The 14,804-nt window shown below is 41.7% G+C and overlaps 1 protein-coding gene across 1 annotated transcript in view; it reads left to right on the top strand.

The window, feature by feature from the left end:
- Positions 1-14,804, top strand: part of LOC127004269 (two pore potassium channel protein sup-9-like) — a 258,313-nt gene that overhangs the window by 167,430 nt on the left and 76,079 nt on the right. The gene's annotated exons all lie outside the window — the stretch shown is intronic.

Genomic DNA, 14,804 nt, shown 5'->3' on the forward strand with positions numbered 1-14,804 from the left:
ATGCGTACTTCCAGCAGGAAGGAAAGGAAGATGTTGATAGGCAGAGACGAAAGAGTTTGACCAGGCAGGGTGTCAGCACAGAAGCAGAGTTTTTAAGGACAATAGGAGGCACTCCATCAGGTCCATAAGCCTTCTGAGAGTTCAGACCAGAGAGGGCAAAGAAAACATCATTATGAAGAATCTTAATAACAGGCATAAAGGAGTCAGAGGGGGGATGAGTAAGAGGAATATGCCCAGAATCGTCCAGGGTGGAGTTCTTACAGAAAGTTTGAGTGAAGAGTTCAGCCTTAGAGATAGATGACATTTACTAAGGATGAAAGAGATTTTAGTAAGTTGAAGAATAGATTTTGTACGATTCCGGGCAGAAATTTAAAGATCATGGTTAGCAGGAGTGCGAAAGCTCTGGTACCTTTTGTGACCCGCCTCTCTCTCTTTAATAACACGAGAGCAGGCATGATGAAACCAAGGCTTTTTAGCATGAGGAGTAGAGAAAGAACGTGGAATGTATGCCTCCATTCCAGAGATGATGTGATGTGAGATGATGATGTGATGCGCTGGGCATACACAGAGGGGCCTCTCTCCTGGAAAGAGTAATCATTCCACGGGAAATCGGAAAAGTATATCCTCAGGTCGTCCCACCGAGCTGAAGCAAAATGCCAGAAACGTCGCCTCTTCGGTGGGTCTAGAGGATGTACAGGAGCGATAGGACAGGATACAGAAATAAGGTTGTGATCGGAGGAGCCCAACGGAAAGAACAGTTTGACAGAGTAAGCAGAAGGGTTAGAGGTAAGGAAGAGGTCTAGTATGTTGGGCCTGTCTCCAAGACGGTCGGGAATACGTGCAGGGTGCTGAACCAACTGCACCACTTAACGCTTCATTTCCTGCTTCACAGGATGTCGGGTTCCAACCTGTAAGGAATGGAGCCAAACCGAAGCAGGCAACCAAGGATTTACTGACCCCCGCTACCTTCAATAGGTTCCAGGTGCTGGCAGACACCATGGAGGCTGAGTTTGAGACTCGCCTAGTTGGGGACTCCATAGTGCGTGGCCAGCTGGTTGAGTTCTGTGGTCGTTCATCAAACGGCCGCAGAAAACGTTACTGCTATCTAGGTGCCAGACTGGACGACATCACCGCAGCGTGCGATGATGTCGCGAGAAATGCCGACCGAAACACCCTCTTTGTCATTCACGCGGGGACAAATGACGTAAAGACAACCCGTTCTGAGGAACTGCTTGAGAAATACCGCCGCATGATCAAGCAGTATAAACGTAAAACGGATGCCAGTAACATCATAATCTCAGGAAATGGTGGAATAACGAAATTCAAAATAGCCTATCTCTTAAAAAACGCGTATACAGTAGATACATATCAACTCAGAGTGAGGCTGACAAACTAGAGTTGGACAGAATTCGCCGCGAAACAAAGAAATTAATAAAATGAAGCAAGAAAAGTCTTGGAGAATATATAGCGGAAACGAGTAGATCTAATCCTAAAGAATTTTTTAGCTATGTAAATAGTAAAAAGTCACTCACTTGTGGTATCGGACCGCTTGCTAATGATAATGGTAACCACACGAACGATGAAAATGAAATGGCAACAATCCTAAATAACTTTTTCGCATCCGTATTTACCAACGAAGATTGTTTATCACCTCAACCGCCGGAGGTTAGAAGGACCGAAAAGATATTAAGTGGCGTGCTCATCGTAGAAAGTGATATTTTACGCAAAATTGAAAAGATTAAAGTAAGCAAAGCTCCTGGTCCAGACAAAATTACCCCTAGGGTCTTAAAAGAAATCAAACATCAAATTTGTAAACCGCTCTCCATCATATTCAATAAATCTTTAACAGCTGGAAAAGTTCCGTCGGATTGGAAACTAGCAAATGTCACACCAATTTTCAAAAAGGGGGACAAATCTCATCCAGGAAACTATCGACCAATTAGCCTGACATCGATTGTTTGTAAGTTAATGGAGACTATCATTCGCGACAATATGGTGAAATTCTTCGAAGAAAATAATATAATAAATAATTCGCAACATGGCTTCCGTAGTAAACGTTCGTGTCTAACTAACTTACTTGATTTTTTTTATTATATTTTTGAGGTGTTCGATGAAAGCAGATCAGTAGATATCATATATCTGGATTTTCAAAAGGCATTTGATAAGGTCCCCCACCAACGATTGCTCAGCAAACTATTGGCGTACGGCATCTCGGGTAACATTCACAACTGGCTTGTGGACTGGCTCTCTGAGCGGAAACAGAGAGTAGTTCTAAACGGTGTTGCCTCTAACTGGCTCGATGTCAGAAGCGGCGTACCTCAAGGATCAGTGCTTGGCCCCATGCTTTTCTTAATTTATGTTAATGATATCGATGATGGGCTCACTTGCAAAGTATCAAAATTTGCTGATGACACAAAAATTGCTAGTAAAGTAACTGCGACACTCGATGAAGAAGCCTTACAATCAGATCTAGATCGACTTGCACGTTGGGCCAATCAATGACAATTGAAATTTAACGTTGACAAATGTAAAGTTTTGCACATCGGAAAAAACAACAATCGCGTTCGGTACGTAATGAATGGCCAACAACTTTCTGCAGTAAGTAAAGAAAAGGATCTTGGAATCACTATATCAAGCGATTTAAAGCCCGGTCAGCATTGTTCAGAGGTAGTTAAAACTGAAAACAAATTGGTTGGCTTCATCGGACGAGTCTTTAATAATAAATCGGAAAAAGTAATATTAAAACTGTATAATTCGTTGTTTCGACCCCATCTAGAGAACTGTGTACAGTTTTGGTCTCCCTATTACAGAAAAGACATAGAAAAGTTGGAACGGGTTCAACGAAGAGTAACAAAGATGATTCCTAGGTTAAGAAATTTATCATATGAACAAAGGCTTAAAGAAGTAAATTTATTCAGCCTATCAAAGCGAAGAATGCGAGGCGATCTAATAGAAGTGTTTAAAATGTTTAAAGGATTCAGTGATATTAATGCGGAAGATTATTTACAATTGATCGATCAAATAGAATAAGAAGAGATCACAATTTGAAGATAAGTGGTAAAAGATTCTCGTCGCACGAAGCTAAACACTTCTTCTTCAATCGAGTTGTTAATGTTTGGAACTCTCTACCCTGTGATGTCGTTGATAGTACAACAGTTACGGCCTTCAAGAATAGATTAGACATATATTTTGAATCCAACCAGCAAATAAGATATTACTCATTGTCGTAATAACGTTAAATTCTTTCGAATACTGGTGTCCTTGTCCGCTTTTATCGCCCGGTTAGTGGTAGCAGTAATGGTAGTTCTTTCCTCTTTCCTACAGAATTTCCATGCAGTTTTTCCGTGCTGCATGGTTCTTTTTCCTTTCCTGCCAGCTTTGGCTGAAGGGATGGGGGGTGGGGAGGAGCCTTCGCCTTTGCTGTCCTTCATCTTCCACCTTTGATTAAATAGTTACTGTAGCTTGTCACAAACAGCCTCGTAAGGACCAGCAGGTCTGCTGTTGTTTGTTCTCCCTTTGTGTTTCTTTGTGTGTTGAGGAGAGCAAGACCAGGCTGGTCTGTGAAAGAGGATGAAAGCCAAAGCTGGTGGTGAACATTGAAATCTCCCAAGATGGAGATTTCAGCGAAGGGAGAGTGAGTCAAGATGCCCTCCACTTTAAAGTTCAAGTAGTCAAAGAATTTTACAAAGTTAATAGAGTTAGGTGAGAGATAAACAGCAAAGATGTATTTAGTAATAGAATGACAATGAAGTCTCAGCCAGATGGTGGAAAATTCAGAAGAGTCAAGGTTGTGGGCACGAGTCAGTAGCCTCAGAAGCCTGTTTTGCGGTGAGGAAGAGAAGGTGAGGCTTAAAGGAATAGAGATGGTGTTCCACAGAATGAAAATTAGAACTAAGACCGCGAATGTTGCTGAAATTGATAAGGAGGAGGTTTGAGGAGTTATCAGGACACCTCTCAAGTCGGCAGCCAGAAGGGGAGTCCTTCCTGGGGGAATTTATGGTCCCCCCCCGGGCGGGGGGACTATCACTATCTCTAATCACTAGTTTCCTACCCCCCTACTTTCTGATGTCTTACCAGTATCGAGATCCGAAGCCTATGCGGTGACCTTTGATATATACGACGTTTATTTCGTGTTTTTATTCGTCAATCTTCTACTATCTCATTTTCACGGGCCTTACTTTCCCTTGGTCTGTGTTTCCCTTACTCGTAGTCAGTCAGTCAGTCAATCAGTCAGTCAATCAGTCAGTCAGTCAGTCAGACAGTCATTTAGTCTCTCTCTCTCTCTCTCTCTCTCTCTCTCTCTCTCTCTCTCTCTCTCTCTCTCTCTCTCTCCTTGGTATTCACCGCTCTTGAGGGCTAACACAAAGGACCAGGCTGACCCACTTCTAGTCCTCTGCCTTCGCACCCCCACCCCCACCCACACTACCGCAACCTTAACCTACTTGGGGCCTCTTATTAGCCGGCCGGGAGAATGTGTGTTTGTGTTTGTGTTTGTGTGTGTGTGTGTGTGTGTGTTTCTCGATCGTAACCATCATCTCGTTCTTGCAAGATAATCATAAAAAAACGACCGCTCATTTAACGTTAATAATTGGTAAAACATGATGAACGGAGTAACTCAAAACATATTTATCTAAGACCACGTGACGAGCACATTTTTTCTTTATGTTTTTCCATATTCAGGCAACGCTTCATCTCCTTTCGAGACCACACATATGTCACTTGCAGACTAGGATTTACACCGATGTACTTGGTGCTTGTACACGGGTCCAGATGAATGGCGGGCGCGGGACGGAATGAAAGGGCGCCGCTCCGAGGCTGATGATTTATGGCGTGTGTGTATCAAGGCAGGTACACGCGCCCCACATTTGGCAGGGCTGGTAACTGACTCGACCCGCGCATGGCGTTGTGTTCGCTCGGTAAGGTCTAACATCTCTTTATACACCAACTGCTCATTGTTGCCGCATCACACTCCCTCCTAAATTCCATTGGTGATCTTGGTTGTAAATCTAATGAAAAGCAGCCTCGCAAAATCTAGTGTAATCGCTATTGTGATGATAAGAAATTAATTTCCCTTTTATTCTTAACGTCTGTGTAGTAACAGCTTCTCGCTCTCTGGCCGCGGATCTGAAGATGCTAAGATGGCCAACTCAGTCGCCATCCCTAGGCATTATGAAGTCAGAGTAATACAGTCTCGTGGGCACATACAGATCTCTTATTCCAAGTATAAATTAGATGTGTTAATAATTTATTCCCCAATGACATCATATAGGTACAGCACAACCACTCACGATAAAATTGAGTTTGCAGTACCATGACCCTGCCCATCCTTTAGTCCTTTGAGTCGGAACTCGCGCTCATTCTCACAGAACAAAAAGTTTATAAAAGTATATTATTGACTCGCAACTGAAATGATGCAAACCCTATTCTACTTGAAAAATATATCACGTCGTAAAAACAGGTACATGGAGTCAGATCATTATTTTCGCAGCTGATGATATGCGAGATAAACAAAGAAAGAATCAACGAGCAAATGAATAAAATTAGCATTACATTGATTTTTTTCCATGATGAGCCGTGGTTAATGCTTCAAGAGGCAATTTACTTGATTATATCCCTGGTAATCATAAAATGATTTCATGTGATTAAAACAATGATACAGCTCCAGGTTAAATATTGACGTGTAACCAATAGCACTCCTGATCAGTATGTGTGTGTGTGTGTGTGTGTGTGTGTGTGTGTGTGTGTGTGCTTTATGGGCTCTCCCCCTCGTGGGTAATTAAGGCCGCTGCAATGACTAGCACATACCACAAGCACAAACATGGAATCGCACACACACACACACACACACACACACACACACACACACACACACACACACACACACTAACACATACACACACCACCTCTCCCGCCCCCCCCCCCCCCCCAGGTAGGGCAGGTCCCCTACCGTGACCTAAGTCAACCGTGAAAAGAGTTGGTCAAGGAGACCAAAACTTTTCGCCCAAGAACTCGTTGAAAACTTGGCAGAGTCCAGTGCGTCTACAAAGGCAGGAGCGGCAGAGGAAGCACTACAAGTGAAAGTGGCAGAGGAAGGTAGAAGTGAGAAAGAAATGAAATGGATTTATTTTTTACCTCGGGCATACACATCATTCCTGACTCGCTAGAATTAACAGATGATACTGTCGGGCGCCATAGCCACACATCTTCTATACTACTATTATATCAAATATTTTGCAAGAAAAAAAATATTACTTTGCCACCATGAAGACTGACCATGGTAGGGTGTAAGAGCCGGTTGATTAAGAAAAAAATAAATAAAAAGGAATTAGATGATATACTAATACTGTTGTAAAGCATAATGATATTCTTAGTGATAATAATACTGAAATAATACTAGTATATTGATAAAAGTAAATGTAAGTAGTTATAGATAACAATAAGAGTAATAATAATAATAATAATAATAATAATAATAATAATAATAATAATAATAATAATAATAATAATAATAATAATAATAATAATAATAATGATAATAATAATAATAATAATAATAATAATAATAATAATAATAATAATAATAATAATAATAATAATAATAATAATAATAATAATAATAATAATAATAATAATAATAATAATAATAATAGTGATAATAATAATAATAATAATAATAATAATAATAATAATAATAATAATAATAATAATAATAATAATAAAAATAATAATAATAATGATACTACTAATAATGGCGGTGTTTATGAAAACTATAATTATAATTATAAGTAATATTATCTTACTCAAGTTATCTTCAAAAGACCCCGAGTAAAAACTACAATGCATTATTTACACCCTTTCCCCGTCCCCCTCTTACTTGCTGCGCCGCCCTCGACACCTCTACAGACTTATTATTAAGACCGAAATAATAATGTGCAGACGTGCCTCAAGGTGTTAATTTCTGGTGGAGTTCATTAATCCAGCTTTTTTACGCTCATACATCAAACCCACGCAAGTGCTGCCGGCAATAACACCTTCATCGCCAGTGACCCCTTCCCCCGTCTCTCTCCCCCGTCTCTCTCCCCCGTCTCTCTCTCTCTCTCTCTCTCTCTCTCTCTCTCTCTCTCTCTCTCTCTCTCTCTCTCTCTCTCTCTCTCTCTCTCTCTCTCTCTCTCTCTCTCTCTCTCTCTCTCTCTCTCTCTCTCTCTCTCTCTCTCTCTCTCTCTCTCTGCGTATTAGATGCCAAGATGTGTGTGTGTGTGTGTGTGTGTGTGTGTGTGTGTGTGTGTGTTCAAATAATCTGGCGTAGCTCGACAATGTCTTATAAATAAAACTGAAGGAAGGTGTTCGAAACAAGATTCAGGACATGCTTCAAATTCCTCCCAGCTAACATCTTTTTTCATCCATTAATTATTATTCTCCTCCCTTTGCTGCTCCCGTCTCTCCTTCCCTGCCTGCCTGTCTTCCTCCTTCCCTTACGTTTCGCCTCCATACCCTGATCCGTCCCTTCCTCACTATCCTTATCCTTACCTCCTCTCTTCGTTCTTCTGCTTCTCCTTTTTTTTCCTTTCCTCTCCTCGCTCTTTTCACTTTATCAGTTATTTCTCCATCTTTTTGTTATAAACTCATCATTTCATTTCTTACTTCATGACAGTCATCTTTAACTCTCTCTTCCTCCTACGTCCAGCTCTTCCTACCCCAGTCCTTCACTCCTATATCCGCCTTTCCTTCCTCACCCCTCTACTAAAATATTCCATTCCGCTCTCCCTTCATAATCCTCTCTCGCAGTGCCTCCCTTTCTGCCTCCTCCCTTCCTCTTTCTACTCCTTCCTCTCTTCCCTATTTTCTTCCTCTCTCCAACCCTCCCTCCTTCTTGGCCCCTCGAATAATTCACTGGCCGGGGCTGCGTTTTGAAAGATGGTCCTCAAGTTTAGCAATTTAATCCCGAGCAAAAAAATACAAGTTAGTTTCCAAGTTCGAAGCACAGCCTTCATCACCACCCTTGTTTCAGCCAGTCTGGTGGAAGGGATAGAGAGAGAGTGGGTGAGATAAGAGGAACAGTAGGGAGAGAGGTAGAAGAGAAGGCGGAAGGGAGGGAAAAAAGACGGAGGGAGATAGGAGGAAATAGGACTGTAAGGAGGGACGGGTTGTAAAGTATAGAAGGGATCAAAAGAAAGGAGGAAACGACGTATTCAAGAAAGGGAAGTAGTCAAGAGTAGGAGAAAGGCGAGGAGGATGTGGAGGAAAGGAGGGGCAAGGAGAGGAGGGAGTAGCATGATGGAGTGAGGAATTATTGATAAATGTACATTCCTTGGGGTGTAAGAAGATACTGGAGAGCAGCGAAGAGTTTTGGAGAAATGGGTCAAGGGAGGTGCGTATGAGGGAGAGGAGTGAGAAGGATAATTAGAAGAGGAGGAGGAAGATTAGGAGGAGGAGGAAGAATAGGAAAAAGAGTATGAGTACATAAAATACATTGGAAAACAAGGAACAAAAAGTCTGTTGGTCTTTGACGAGGCAGCCTGCCATTTGTCATATATGAAGTCATGCGACCTGTATAACAAGTTTAAGCATTATGTACCTCTGCATGTGAACCATCAACTCATATACATCGGCAAGGCGTAACACCTAGGATATTTTCTTTGCGTAAAATCGAAGTTTGTCCTGGAGGAGGAGGAGGAGGAGGAGGAGGAGGAAGAAGAGAAGGAGGAGTGTAATTTATACGCCATATCAAATTAAATTTTCCACAATTCAAACATAGAGCTGTCACTAATCCAATAAGACATGGAAACTAGGAAATGTATGAGAAAATTTACTTCAAAGAATATAATAATAAAAAAGGAAGAGACGGTAAGAAGAGAGAGCGCAGATTCAAAAGCATCTGAATGGGGTTATACGGAGACAGAAAATTTTAATTAAAATTAAATATACAATGACAGAAGCCAAGCTTCTACATACTAAAATTACAAACAAATAAGGGATCTGGGACACGAAGAAAAAGAAAAAAAAGTCACTCCATCCCGTTTAGAGAAAATAAGAAACATTACATAAAAGAAGTTTCTCATTATCGAAAATTTATATGCAGCACTGAGGAAATATGAGTCAAGAATGTTAAGGGGATGGGGAAGGATGTGGACGGGGAGGAATTTGAATTAGAAGGGAGTAAAGGAGGAATTGCCGACGAACGGAAATGGCGAAAGAGACAGAAGTATTGAAAAGCTGCACAAATGAATGGCAGGTATGGGGCAAGAAAGTGTGGTATGTGTAGAGATAGAAGAGAAAACAAAATGCAGGTAGCTAACGAGTAGAAAAAATGTTAGTAAATTGCCATGGAAAAACGAAAGCAGCAAAAAATAACAGGAAAGTGAGCGACCGACGAAAAGTAGACATATATGCGAGGGGAAACGAACAACCATGAGGAAAAAGGAAATTCGGATGCATGAAAGGACGAGGAAGGAAAAGGGAAAGACAATGAAAAACAACTGGGTGAATCAAGAAGGGCGACAATAGATGAAGGAAGAGAAACTTGGTGGGTGACTAAGGGAAAGAGGAAAGAGAATGAATAGCGGGACACAAGGATATTTGGGAGGAAAAAAAAAGTATATTGAGAACGGTGGGATGAGATGAGAAACATGTGTGAAAATGAAAATGAAAAATGTTTAGTTAAGTTGAAAATGAATGGGACGGCGGGAACGGTGTGTGAAGAAAGAATACAAGGAAACATAACGAGAAAAACCGGTCGCAGGGTGAGAATGAGAGGGAGTCTGAAAAAGTGAGATAGTTGAAATGTAGGCAAAAGAGGCGCAGGGAAGGTCAGATGGGAGTAAAGTGACTGTGAGTAAACTGTAGTAGTGAAAGTAGTAAGAGGGACGATGGGTGGAGAGAACGAAGGGAGGGATGAGAGGGAAGGAAGCCAGAGGGGAATGAGGAAGGAGTAGGCAGGGGGCGCACCGCCCTCCCAGCTGTCAAGAGAAGGCTACCGGCGGTAATATATTATGACCCGGACACTGATGGATCACCTTCCTCCTAGCTTTTCCTCCCTCCTCCTTTTCCTCTCCCCATACCTCTCGCTCCTTCTCATCTTCCTACTGCCCCTCCTCCTCCTCCTCTTCCTTCTCCTTTCCCTTCATCTTCTGTGCAGTGTATTCTCTCTCTCTCTCTCTCTCTCTCTCTCTCTCTCTCTCTCTCTCTCTCTCTCTCTCTCTCTCTCTCTCTCTCTCTCTATATATATATATATATATATATATATATATATATATATATATATATATATATATATATATATATATATATATATATATATATATATATAGAGAGAGAGAGAGAGAGAGAGAGAGAGAGAGAGAGAGAGAGAGAGAGAGAGAGAGAGAGAGAGAGAGAGAGAGAGAGGGGGGGGGGGAGGGGGAAGGGAAGGATCGTGAGAAACAATCTTTGTCGTAATTTAACACTGTATAATAATAATGTACCCACGCGTATATCAAGGCATATCAGCAGTGCTCACCTCTTGACTCCGTGCAGTGTGTGTGTGTGTTTTGAAAGTCTTCAATAAAAAAAGCGCACAAACGGGTGTGGTATCACACACACACACACACACACACACACGCATACATACATACACACACTCCGTTGCTCCTTGAAATATGCACGTTTCGGAATACATTTAGCATTGAACTTTACGAAGATATATGAAAAAGCCTTGTACTGTAATTTTTCATCTTGAAGCTGTTGATGTTATTATTTTTGGTGGTAATGTTTATGTATGTTGTTGATGTTGTTTTTGTTAGTCATTATTACTATTATTATTATTATTATTATTATTATTATTATTATTATTATTATTATTATTATTGTTATTATTATTATTATTAATACTGTAGTAGTAGTAGTAGTAGTAGTAGTAGTAGTAGTAGTAGTAGTAGTAGTAGTAGTTTTTGATGTTGTATTAGTGGTCGTAGTAATCGTAGTCGTAGTAGTAGTAGTAGTAGTAGTAGTAGTAGTAGAAACAGCAGTAGTAGTAAAGTATAGTCGGTTCAACCAGACCTGGCGGACCTAAGCCTTGGCATCATTGCTTTGGTGATGGTGCTGCGCGCTCATTGGCCAATTCTTAACTTGTTCTAATGCGCATAAAATTGACTTTGTACTCCCACCTAAACCCTTTTTGATTTGTAAGGTAACAGATTGCAACGATAAAAACTAATGCAATAATATCTTTATTGATAAATATGTGCCTTTTGTACTACTATAAATACATATGAAGCGACATTCAAAACAAAACGGACAATGTCCATCGGCTGAAGCCACTCTTAAAGCTAGACTTCATTTTTAATACTTTTACCACTTGAAAATGTTAGGCTACAGTCTACACAATGTCATTCGTTAACATTAAACTCATTTACTGTAAGATTTCTTGGTTTATTTTTAGGCCTGGGTTAATCATAATATGTACTGATGCTGCGGAGTCCTAACGTAAACATTGGCCTAAGGCAAGAAGTTTCTCATTTCTTTCATCATGCAATCATTATTCCTGAAATATGTTTCTGTTACTTGTTGGTAATAAACTAATAAATAGCCATAAGGAAGAGCGATTAGGAAAAACTACATTAATATACCAATAGTGTTGATTTTAAGAGGTAGTAGAGAGCGAGAGATAGTAGGATATGCCATGGCAAATGATACTGCCGCAGCTTAAATCAAACTAGTAAACAACAGCCAATGAGCGGCGCGGGGACTGTCACTCAAGCAACGATGTCAAGGCCGCGAGTCCACCCTTGAAGGAAAATCGCCAACCCTCTTGGAACCGACTATATAGTAGCAGTGGTAGAGGTCGTATTCGTGATCGTAGTAGTAGTAATAGTAGTAGCAACTGCAGCAACAGGAGGAGCATAAGTCATTGTAGCTGATGTCGTTTTTGTTGTTTAGGTTGTTGTTGTCTTTGTCGTTTTGTTAGTGTGGCATCATAAAATCAGCCGATGTACAGGAGCACCGGTAGTAACAGACGTTCTGGGGATAGCAATATTAGCCAACACACGAGTCAGAGCATCAAAGCCACCACCCCGGCAATCATTCTCAACCCGCTGAAGGCTACAGCAAATAGTTACACAAATTTCTCTTCTAAAATTACAAGTTGTCGGCACGCTAAAAAAAAAAAAAAAATCCCCAACACGACGAAATTTATGGACTTTATGGACTCGTTCTAACACAGCACGACACCCTTATTGGGAGCTCCATAAATCCGAGTCCACAGAGCACGCCACCTTATACACGCAGCGCCACAATCTCTTAATATATTGAAACATACATAAACATCTACATCCCGTACCACCATCGTACATCTCCCGGAACAAACCGTCCCTGCAATTTTTTCATGTAATATATTCTTTTAAGTCTCTCTCTGTGTCCTTTTTAGTATGGAGTGATGAACGTAGGGAAGTATATTGAGGATTCGTAGTCTTAAGAGAGTATGGATGAAGGGAAGGGCTTAGCAGTGAATGAAGGGGTTAGTGAGAAAGAAATGGCTTGCCACGAGAAGGATGGCTACTGGTGAAAGGGCGGACTACTCATGGTGAAGAGCTAGGAAGGTGTGGTAAGGAGAGGGTGCAGGCGTGTGGGGTTCAGGGTATCTTGTTGAAAGGGAACGGGGGTAAGGGCTGATGTGGGGAAGGACAAACTATGGTACGAAAGAAGTGATAGGCCAAAAAAGCAAAACATTATATGACGTTAAAAAGGCAACAGTGATGAAGAAATTGGGATATTAAAACTGACGATAAAGGACTGGAGGAAAAGAAAATTGGGTGAAGGAGGGAAGAATGAAATGCAAAGGAGAGGCAGGACTGTTGAATGCACGGAACTGAAGATAAAAATAAAAATAACGTGAAAGGGTGTGTTGAAGAATAAAGAATAGGGGTGACAATAGATCTAAAAGGTTTGTTGCTGGTAAAGAGAACGAGGAGAGAAAGAAAAGGCCGGAAGGTCACAAGACAAAAAAAATCCTTGAAGGGCTGGAGAGTTATGAGAAAGGTTGAGGGTAAGGGATGAGAGCGAGGACTGGAGTAGAGGGCGGAGAGGGCGGCCAGTACACAGCCTTGTTACCGCCACCCAAAGAGGACCCTCAACGCACACTGGAGGCCGCTGCGGGGTGACCCTAAGGAGACTTTTCTTAATTCCTTTGAAGTCCTCACGCTACTCTGCGGCCCAATGAACGCGGTTCCGGAGGCGATGGTGTGGCGGTGAAGCCCAATAAAGAAAATATATAAACTACTTCTTTTATATTCTTTAACCTCATTTCCTCCCGTAGTGTCAGGAAGCCTCACTGTAATGGAATAGCCTGGCCTAAAAGAAACGTTAACGAAAATCTCCGATGTGAGATTGCAACTTGAAGACAAAAGAAAAAAAAATAAGGGCCAGAAAAGAAAACACTTAGGCACTTTATAACGCCGTTTGTCGATATATAAGTAACATTTTTTTTTCCCATTTATATTCCTCATTTTCGTAATTCTTTTTATTTTTATTTTTATTTTATGCCGCGTGTTAGTTCTCATTTTTTTAGCGTATTTTTCAGGCAGACTTGAAACTTATTCACTATGAGAATAATTATTTTCGGGTGTTGAGCTACAAGCAGGAAACCTCATTTCCTGAATATAATGGTGATGGTGCAAAAACTGACGTCACGCCGCCTTCACGCCTCCATTGTTGTCTTTTAAAACCCGGAATTGCCAGCACCGGCATCGCCCCCTTCCCAGCCCTTCCCCTACTTGCTCTCCCCTCCCGCCCCCCCATCAGAATTCCTCCCTCACAATATTCTCTTTATAAGGTTCCACAATCTTGCCCCCAAACTGTCCTAGCTTTAACTTATTTCAAACGCGCCCCACGTCGCTAGTTACCTAATCCAGGGTCACCCGCAGCCGCTCCGACTTTTTTCCCTTGCATCACCTCAATTTCCCTTTCAGACAGCTTTTTTTCCTTTTAGACTTCCTCCCTCAGCCTTTTCAATTTTGATTCTCATCATCTCCTCCTAGTCTCTTCCAAAGACAACAGTTATTCTTTCCTCGCCGAGATGGAGGTCACCGGAAGGCCGGGAATGATAACCAAGGTGGAAATTTGTGTCACTGTTTCCATTGCGGGCGTGAGGCTTCATCAGGTGGGCCGCCACAGCCATTACCAGGATCCCCCGCCGCTGCTCGTCCCTCTCCTGATTCTTAATGAGAATCGGGGCCGCTGTCCCCTCTCTCTCTCTCTCTCTCTCCCCCCGGCACGTGTGCACGCGCGTCTCCTTTGTCCTTTCTCCACTTGCCTCCTCTTCTCCTCCCTTTCTTTCTCAACTTGACGACTTCACTCTACATCCGTCATTTTTCTCCCTAGTTGTTGCCAGCATGATAATCACACTTGAATAACAACGTGTCGTTTAGAAGCCCTTAGAGAGTGAATTGCTGAAGAGATCAATATATTATAGATAAATAAGTAGACAGGTAATAAGGGGAGGCGGTGGCTTAGTGGTTAGCATGCCGGCGCCGCGTCTAGGAGGACACGGGTTCCTGCCCACGGGTTCCTGCCCGCCGCTACATGCCCACATGCTGTCCTGAAGATCACCTATCAACCTGGGCTCTAGATTATCTCTCTAAAAGAGAGGATCTAAAATGAGCACCATGAGCCAAGCAAGATGGCGCCACTATAAATACTCGCCTGCACCATAACGGGCTGGAGCCGACCATCAGGTCCCACCAAGAAAGCCTAACGACACCATAGGCAGAAACGTGAAAAAAAAGTACGTGACTGAATTATGATAATAGATATTTGAGAAGCTGACTGTCTGA

This window comes from Eriocheir sinensis, chromosome 27 (genome assembly GCF_024679095.1).
Source record: "Eriocheir sinensis breed Jianghai 21 chromosome 27, ASM2467909v1, whole genome shotgun sequence".
Lineage (NCBI taxonomy): Eukaryota > Metazoa > Arthropoda > Malacostraca > Decapoda > Varunidae > Eriocheir > Eriocheir sinensis.